The sequence below is a fragment of the Lineus longissimus genome, chromosome 1 (genome assembly GCF_910592395.1).
Source record: "Lineus longissimus chromosome 1, tnLinLong1.2, whole genome shotgun sequence".
In the NCBI taxonomy this organism is placed as follows: domain Eukaryota; kingdom Metazoa; phylum Nemertea; class Pilidiophora; order Heteronemertea; family Lineidae; genus Lineus; species Lineus longissimus.
Window position 1 is genome coordinate 20353046 of NC_088308.1, and position 10394 is coordinate 20363439.

Here is a 10394-nt window from a genome sequence, read left to right on the forward strand (position 1 = left end):
ATGTCAACTACACAAAAGGTTTGCACTGAGACATAGAGTCAGTAATTTTTCACAATTTCGGTGAAGTGAAACAAGTCCAAATAACTTGACACATCTGATATTCGGAGTCTAACAATCATCATCACATACATGTTGGAAGAACCACATCACTGCAGTTTCAAGCTGATGCCAATGACGGGAGCAGAAGTGATTCTAATGGGTTCATTCTAATGTGAGGGTATCTTTGCTCCTGGACTCCTATGTTCCCAGGTTCTATATTCCCGTTATACAGCAAGAAACAAATCAATGCTTTTAAAAGATATCGACTTCAATGAAAAAAGACGGGGAACCTGGGGAACATTGGATGAACACGGGGAACAAAGAACCAAGAAACATGATGACAGACCCCATCTAACTGGCAACTACTGAAACACTGAAATACGTCCATTTGAAATTCAATCGCTTCAACCTGTTTCCATTGAGATAGAGTTACCACTGATGTGACTGCTTGTTCATGATATGACTTTCAATCGGATTTATCGTACTCAAGGTGATTATATCCTTGCCAGCAGGTTGGTCATTACATGGCCGACATCAGTCAGATTATCAGTGCTAGGCCTCGTATCTAGCCCAACTCAGACAACAGATGGGTCTAATGATCATTCCAGCTGTTGCTGAGTAATGAATATGATGTATTATCTAAGCAGTGGTCATTTAAATTTTTTGTCAAGGAATCAACTGTAATCATGATTGTACCAAAAACTTGCTCATCTGCAGTCCATAGACATCACAAAGCAACAAGAATCTAATCAAGACATCTCACCTGGTCTGTTGAGCGGATGATCGTCTTATACCATTGATTCGTAGTGATTTTATTCCTTCTATCATCGCTTCACTCGAGATGCCCAGGTATTGCCTCGAACCACGAAATGCAAACACAGCTAGCAATGTGCCAACTCATATTTTTGCCCAATACCGCCAACTGGTGACATAAATCGAAACTAATCTATTTTATAACCTCAATATTATATGCAGACCTCTTCAACTTTATTTCTAACTTCTATCTGCTGGAATAAAGCGACAATATTTTTTTGTGTAATTTACGCTTTTTGCCCCCTGGTGAGCTCAGAATTTCATTCGAATCACACTGAATTTTCTGTCAGCTGCATATCTTGGGCTATTCTTCATGATGGCCAGATTTGAAGTGCCTATTTAGGTCTTACAGTTACAAAATGCCCAATTTGTCTACAGATGGATGGATGGATGGAAGGACGGACACCACTGGAATAGCTATTTGACTAGCTCAGCTGACAAAAAAACACACTGCTTTCATATTCAGAAGCATGATCAGAAACCATTAACTCCGGCAGGTGCAGAAACAGTGGACTAGGACAATTTTGCATGACCATGATCAGAACTGGTACATACAGTAATCCAGGACCAAACAGGAGCGGAAGTGGTTAACCAAGTGATCTGTGAGCTTGTGTTTGCCAAAACATGCTGCTTTCATTTAGCAGCATTATCGGAAATGGTTAACTCGAGCGGATACAGAAACTGGGGACATTTAGTAGCAAGTTATTGCCTAATTGACTTCTCCAGTTGCTACATCAGGGAATAGGAAATGATCAAACAACATTCTGTGTCATTTTATTAGAATCTCTAATGCCCTAGCCGCATATCATCCATGTATAATAGAGGGGCGCTGTCAGCGGGATAGCCGAGATATGATGGATTGAAACGACCCTTTAAGATAGTAGATTCCTATTCAGATGGTTTTTACCTCCCTACGCCTGGTTTCTGAGTCACTGGCCACATAACTGGTCTTGTGCACGGCATTTATTCCTTCGACAGAAGTCAGAGCCGATTAGGAAATTTAGGCCCCAAGGTAAAAAGAGACACAAACGACAACTTACGGTCTTGTCTCTGTGCAAAAATGAAACACTGTGCAATTAGCTCAAAGATCATTTGAAAAGGAGCCAAAAAACTACATCATCACTGATTTTTTGCTACACTGAAATGCGTAAGCAAGCCGAAAAATTAACACCTACTGCCCTTTTGAGATAGCTCTGAGCTGACTTATAATTTTGATTACACACGTTGAGGTTTTCAGTTAAACGAATTTGATTTTACTAAAAAAACTGTACAGGGTACATGTTTGTGTTGGTGAAAAAAAGCTCAAAAGACTTTATTTTTAAAAGCTTACAAAAACAACATCAACATCAGCAAAGCTATAACATACTTAAGAATAAGATACACTCGTAAATAATAGTTCAAAATAATCAAAGATTCCATAAACCATAATAATTCTTCTGGGCAATGTTGCTTTCCACATTCTTAATACGCAAAATTATCTCTAGAACATGCACTGCTTACATTAAAATGCAATCGACTCAACCCAAGGGGAAGAAGACGGCAATCAAATTAGATTTAAAACCAACTTTCTAAATAAAATGTAAATTTGGTTTGGAAATTAAGGCTACAAATCGGTATGGTAGTGGAGTGGAAGAAGAACTTATGAATCCCTAACAGGATTAGAAAAACAATAGATTTCCCCATTGTTGGTATATAATCTGATTCATTCCAAATACGATCCCGATAAGTAGGAGATACAATTTCAAAAAGCTTTCAGATATCTCCATGGAATTGAGTATACAATACCCATGGATTTCTTGGCTGGAGCCTGGCAGTTTTGGGGATAAACATGGAATTGTCATGAGTTATTTTTTCTGCACATTTATAAGAGTTATGGCAGAATATCAGTAATAATTCCATGAGACCTAAAATCTCTAAATTGCAAGAGTGAGCACTCCATACAACAGCATTGCTGAAATTAAGGGGTTTACACTATGCAGCAAGTATCACAGGTTTACAAATAGGCGTATTCCATGCATTTTCCATCAAATTTTCTACCAATTATCAGAAAATGCCTTGGATAATGGATGTTCAAATGGACAAAGCAAGCACTTTGTCAGCTCCAAACTCAATAAAGCATTCAAATATCATGAAATGACTTGGTATTGACACGAACGGAAAGTGTCATGTCTCTCTGTTGGACATATAATCCACTTCATCTTGGGCTATCAATCAGATAAACCTAGTTATCATATATACACCACAGAAATCATGATTCGATATATATCGGCAAATCCAATGTGGTCTGAGTCATGGAAGGCACATCAGACTGACATGAACCAGGCATTACAATTGACAACAATAGGTTAATCTATTGCAAGTGCACTCATGGCAAAAATGATGCTGAAAAATTACCACACAACACAATAATATTTGGTGCAAACTTGTAGAATGATGATAGAAACTGACAAAGATGGATTTCACGATGTGAGAGGGGATCGCCACGTGTTTGGAAGAGAATGAATCGGAAACAGACTTGCTGGAAAAAGATTGAATCAGACAAAATATGGTAAGAAGATTGATTGAAACACTCAAACAATTCCAAAGGATATTTCTACATCTGCATGACCAATATGCCATTTCAAAATCTACATGTACTTATTTTTCTTCTCCTTCTTCTGCATTCAGCATGGCTGAACAATATCTTAAGTCCTGCGATGGAGATGAAGTGGCTTGCCCTTTCATGCTCTTGTTGTGTTCCCATTTTTTCCCCCCAATATGGGTCTCTGTGGGCCACAATTACTTTACTTTGGTTGTAGATGATAGTCGTGTCTTTTCTGCCATGTGGCCTGGACCTCTCATGATAAACTACATCAAGGCCAATTAAATAACCAACAAATTCAATGGTTCCATCCCAAAAATGTGACTAAAACTGACAATAATGGATTTATCTTCTGTCTGCCTATATTCCGCATAACGGAAAAAAAGATGGCCAGAATAAATTGCGGCGGATTGAAACTATCTTTTGCAGGATCCGATGCTCCAACACAGATCACTATCTAGTCTAAGGGCAATTGAATCTTCTTCAATTTCCCCATAAACATCAGAGGAATGATCATCAGAGAAAAGCGTGGGATGCGAGAGTTTCTTCTGTGATGAGTCACAGAAGAGAGGTCAAGGTCATCCTAAAACTGAATTATAAATCTTGAACATGCAACAAGCAAAGCGAGTTCTGTCAAAGATTTGAGATTATTAGATTTGAGAATGGGAACGTTCATTAGCAATATATTAAAGGGACAACTTTGGCATGAGATATGTTGATTTTTCATACAAAAGTGGCTTCCAGCACGACCGCAACGTCACCACGCTAAGAACAGATTTATTAGAGGAAAGCGCTCTTTATATCCTACATGTACATCGTGTAGCCATTCGAATCCGAACCTATATAGTTGACTAAAGTGTAGTAAATTTCTGCTGGATCATTCTAAGCAGAGCACAATATTTATAGCCAACAATTTCCTCTACTTTCCATTTATCTATAAAACTATATAATATTGATAAATTGGCTGAAAAGAGCCCTTGAAATACTAGATTTATGTCATTCATAAACAATTATTGTGTTTTTGGTATTTTCAAAGCGAGAATGAAACTTCTCATCTAAGCCATCAGAGATAAACTTTCACACATCCTCCATCAATCATGCAGCCTCTAATCTGCTTCTTGTCATTTCTCATGTTTCACTACAGTGGGGACTTAAATCCGCCAAGATGGTGTCATCAGTCTAATACACGGTATCAATAATTGCCGATCCATGTGACTAAAGTTACGTGTAGTGCAAAATTTCCATTGCAGATGTGTTATCAAAGACACATTTAAGGAGCTTATTCAGCTCTGGAAATACACGACACCACACTTTTTCAAAGAATTAAAAGACAACAAATTTGACATTTTTATTACTTACCTTGTCCTTAGTTCTGATGTTCACATTCATGAATTCCCAGCATCCTGCAAACAGAGAGGCATGGCATGACCTGACCTTAACAACATGGGACACTGGGCTTCAACAATATAGAGTTCTGTTTACATTCCTCCACCGGTTCTGGGGTCTGGCTGGGTGAAAATATTTGAGGTCACCCACACTATAGACCCATGACATCTTGTTTGTTTATATATCCTTAGAGCCCTCTGGATATCATGCGGAAGCATTAATAGGATGATAAAGTGAATGACACAATCATGCCAGAAAACAACTTGTAATTACAGAGATTTACAACTGAACCATGTATTTTCATGTGGTACTAACTGTAAACAAAGAAATATTAGCAGCCATTCTATATCGTGACAAGCCTCTATAAGATATTCATGATGATGAAAACAAAACAGGTTTTGGTACAGCACTACACCAAGATAAACCAGTTGACCAGAACTGGCTGAACTTCAGGATGCAAGCCACAACTAAAAAAATCTTCAACTCTCACAAATAACATAGACAGCTGGCTAAAGCAATCCTGGAGTCTGATTCCTGACAGCACTGTAAGAAATCAAAGTGAAATATGGCCTTCACCTGTCCTACTTTAGGGCAAATTTTACAGAAATCACTATAAACTGAGGGCATGCAATTCCCTTTGAATGTTCAACTGAAGCCACTGGCATTTCCCTTTTGACTTGCCAGCATTCTCGCAACAGGATTGAGACAAGAAGACAATCCAATCAGCTTTTTTAAAATCAAGTAAAGAAATCAAATAAAACCTGCTCTACAAAGGCTAAACCTCTTTAGCAATTCAAAGGCTGTGACCAAACAGAATTTTTCAGATTCTGAACAGAGGGGATTTAAAAGATTTTTTGCTGGAGTATTATGGAACAGCCTCTCTCACTTTAAGAGATATTAATGCCTCATCCATGCATAGTAATGTACATCAACAATGCAGATGTTGTCGAGCATCTCACGTTTCCTTCAAACGTAAATAACAACCCAGTATTGTCTAAACAGCTAAGAAAATGTACCGAGCTATGCCAATTATCATCATTGCAAAAGACATGTCCTGGATCGATGATTAGAAATCATTCATCGCTAAGGAAATATCCTTATTTGATGATTACTTGCACTGCTGAGTTTATATACATCTTTGGATAAACTGAGCAACAGCGTTCTCTCTGTCAATTCCTACACTATTTTACAGACAGACTGTAGCTCAACCTAATTTGCTGATATTTTTAGATTTGGTCTAAATAAACCACTGAGTGTCCTGGATTGCACTTAAGAAGGATTTCTCATGACTTTCTCCTAGTGATGACACTTCAATACTTGTATACACACTTGTCCCATGTCTCCTACTGGTAAACACCATCAATCAATTCCCCTTTAGAACAAGACTCGCACACCAGCTTACTCTGCATCAATGGCCAACATCCCATCTCTCCGAGTGAGAAAACCATCACCGCACATAAAAGAGAGAAACTGAGCCTTTTACATAGTCGGTTTCAGGTTACAATTAAAACTGGTATCTTATAGCTGTATAATGTGCATTCAGAGGTTGGATGTGCACTTTTAAAAACTTTTTTAAGGGCAATGGTCTTTTTTGGCATGCAGGGATATACATGTATCAAAAGATTTCAAGGATTTCCCAAATTATAGGCAACTGTAGCTTAGTAGGATAATTCGGCAGGGCCAGAAAATGGGGTAAGCTTAGGATTTGGCGAATCTGTCTTGAATCTTGTAACAGGAAGTCTGCATGCTGCCACATAATGCAAATTTGAAGGATGCAGGATGCATAAAATTGGCAAATGCCACACAGAGTGGTGAAATCGATTGTCATGGAGGCCTGAAGTGTGATTGCGCTGACTATAGGAATGAGGTTATGTATGTAATGTCACGAGATCAGGTCACACTCGGTTTTCATTACTAACAGAGGCTCTACAAAACATACTAAAGTCTATTCTTAGTTGCAGTGACACTAAAACGCCCACTCATGAAGCTTGATTAGCCCAGATACTTACTTCAATGACAAAATTTCAACCCTGTTAGGAAGCATGTCAAGACCAACACCATTCATCTCTCTGGACCCCCTCTCTCCTAGAAAATCAACAAGACTGTCTTCGGGCATCATCCGTTTTTGACAAGTTGATGCCGAAAAAATTAAAAACACCAAGAGATGATGCCATTTTTGTCGTCCCCTCCCCAAAACAAATACATGTAGTTTTTATTTTTTCCACCAAAATAAAAATAGGTGCGTATATTTTGTGGTTTACAGTATCAAAATTTTTACATTGCTGCCTTTTGGGGACCATTTATGCCCTCCGCCATTAAGATGGTTATGATTCCACAGCATCTCATTTATTTGAAACTCATGGATTGTAAAAAAGGTATCCTTCGATCTTTTTTCGTCAGTTGCTGCATTTTTGATGCTGTGTGCATGCCATGCCGTTTTGTTTCCTAAAGACATGTGCCATTTTCATTCCTCCCTGAAAAACTATGCATAATAAATCACATGTGATGTTTCTCTGTGTAACCTTCTAGAATATCAAATATCACTGAATGTCTACACCATGATTTTTCACTCTAGTCAGAGAAGGATCTTGCAGCCCTATCCTATATATCTGACGATTAGGTGCTAATAAGATCATAAAAAAATTATAATTTGTTGAGGGGGAAAGTAGTGGATCATCATAATATCATTTGTTTATCAACACCAAGTTTATCCAAAAAAAATTAGTCACATTCCCCAAAAGAAAATCCACTTTACAAAATAAATTGAAATATATCATAAGAATGAAGAGATAGTTGGCCTGTACTTGTTCACAATGATACATGATGTTTTAAAACAAGACCGAAGTCACAATAACTGAGAACAAACGAGCTTAGCTAATGCTCCACAGTCCTCCCAGGGGCCATGAGGGATTTTTATGCCAATGATACACGAGAGATGAAGTTTCAAGTAAGCCCTTTAGTCGTCCCAGAGCGTAATTACAATGACAAATGAGAATGCTACAGTGATGGATGAAAAATGTGCAGCTGAGATGCAGAGGAAGTTGAAAGCCAATAATGAGCTATTACATAGACACTTTTACAGTTTCATCTCTATTTAGATTATCATGACTATACCGGACCAGCACTCAGAAGTTTACCGTGTTCCTGTGTAGAGGGCAGCTCTGGGATGTATCAGAAAATGTACAGAGATTTTATAAAAACTGCTATACATTTACAGATGAAGGCCTTTAGCGTCTATGGAACCCTCTATAAGAAAGCTGAGCCAGTACTCTAAGAAGTTCACCAAGTTCCTGAGTAGAGGGCGGTTATGTGTCTATGTATCACTAAATGTACAGACATTTTCTAAAGACTGTTACACTTGCTAGTCTATAAATCTGTAGCAGCCTCTATCAAGTACTGTAAATCGAAATGTTAGCCAGGCATTATATCAAGACACTGCTTCTTTATTGATGCCACGGCTTAATCCTGGGTAAGACAAATTGTTTTGTTTCCTGTAGGAGTGACACAAGTGAAGACTGCTGATGTCACATCACCCTAAGCAGACCCAAGGCAACTTCCTTCCTGGGGGTCGGCCATTTGGCTGCAGTTGGTCAAAATTGAGGTCTAATGCACCAATGATGATTCAAATTGCCCATTGGTTGCCTCTCATTCTAATCAAGTTTTGATCAAATGTTCAACACTGTGAGGGAAATTGGTTCTCATCAGAGATTGCTTCCAAGCTAATGGATCAATCAGGGAAATGTACAATGGTACAAAATGTAATCATAATGAGAGAGGGAAAAGACTCCATCTATCAGATCACTTAATAAACTAAGATTTTAGGAACCGGCGAAAAAAAAACATGCCGACCAAGAATCTGACTGAAACTGCATGCCAATTAACAACAGGCCATGCTATCAATGCCATCAATTAGATACTCAGACGCTCCTATACAGAACTCCCCACATTAATTTTGCAATCACCATGCACAAAATTATCTGACAAAATACCCGGCTTTTTCAGACAGGACTTTTTTTCTACTGATTATACTTCAGGTGAAAATCATCCTTCAAATGAGATGAGAATGAGGTTCATTATACCAGGTGCTTTATGCCAGAGCAAGTAAAAGACCCAACACAAGTGGACAGTCAGCTTCTTTTGACAAAAACGGAGTCATTATACCAATAAACCTAAGTGGTGTTGAATCGTAGTCACTGGGCCTTGGTACCCAAGCAGAAACTGCAGTGATATGCATAAGAAAACGCTTTTACTATGAAGATTTTTTTCCTTTTAAAAATAAACACATCACAAAGAAGATGAAAGCATTCTGGAGCAACATCCATTTTGCATGACCGATATGGATAATTTCTTTTTTGTGTGTGTAGGAAAAATGTTTGTACACCAGAGCAGAAATCAAATACATTTCCATGACCAACGCAATAACCACATATGAAAATCGTTTGATAATACATTGACATTGGAAGAAGATACGGCAATCCCATCCACAGTGCACTTTGACATATTGTGTTTTTCTTCTGCTAATCTCTCTAATGGTCTGCATCGCGGGATGAGTCAAGTGTATCAACAAAAGCGAGGAGAAACTTGGGAAATCACTTGCTAAAATCATTGAGGACGATGGCAAATGAATGCTAGTTTCAATGTCTTTTGTAGAATTGGCTGATATCTATCACCCTGACAGAATCAATTGGGTACTTTCTTGAGAAAAAGAAGTAAAGCGCAGTCTTAGGTATTTGATGATGATCAAAACCAGTAGAAGTACACACTTATGGCTTTTTCATTCTTCAGGGAGGAAGAGTGGTAGGCCTACTGGTGATTGTGCCTTTTTATGTTTAAGTACAGTAGAACCTCTCTATTATTAAGGACATCCTTGGGACTGACAAGTACTGTCCTTTATAGAGAGGTGTCCTATTTAGAGAGGTCAAATTAAATGGAAACAACCAATTTTGGACCAAAACTAGTGTCCTTAATAGAGAGGTGTCTGCTAAGGGAGGTTCCGCTGTATATCAAAAACAGGATCTGTATGCTAAGCTATTGATACTGGACACTTGAAACATGTCATGCCACTTAAGAGTGGTAGCCAGATAATGATCACTGTAGGATACAAAGCAGCAAATATACTTCAGCCTTGGTGTACCCTTACCAACCCCCCCCCCTCTCCCCCCATAATCATTCACGATGAATTTTAGCTACCATGCAAATAAACTGATCAACAGCACAATTTTACAACATAGAGATGATAGGCAGCAAAGTGATGGATCAATCATCAAACAATTTTGCCCAAATTTCCACACAAAGTGCTGAATGACTCATATCAAAAATCATGAATTTAGCAAATAATACTCCAAAGGATTAATTAATTAGGAAGAATATTAATTGGCTATTTTGTAACACACTGCTCTTTATTGGGAAGGCAGTCAACCATATCTGATTTGATTTGTCCTATCAAAAATTAAAAAAGACTAGTCTTTATTGATTCTTGATTCTTGGTCTTTTATACATCATTATTGAACAGACAGTGACAACCACTAAATGGGGATCGATTGGCCACTGGATGACAATATAGGGATACCCACCA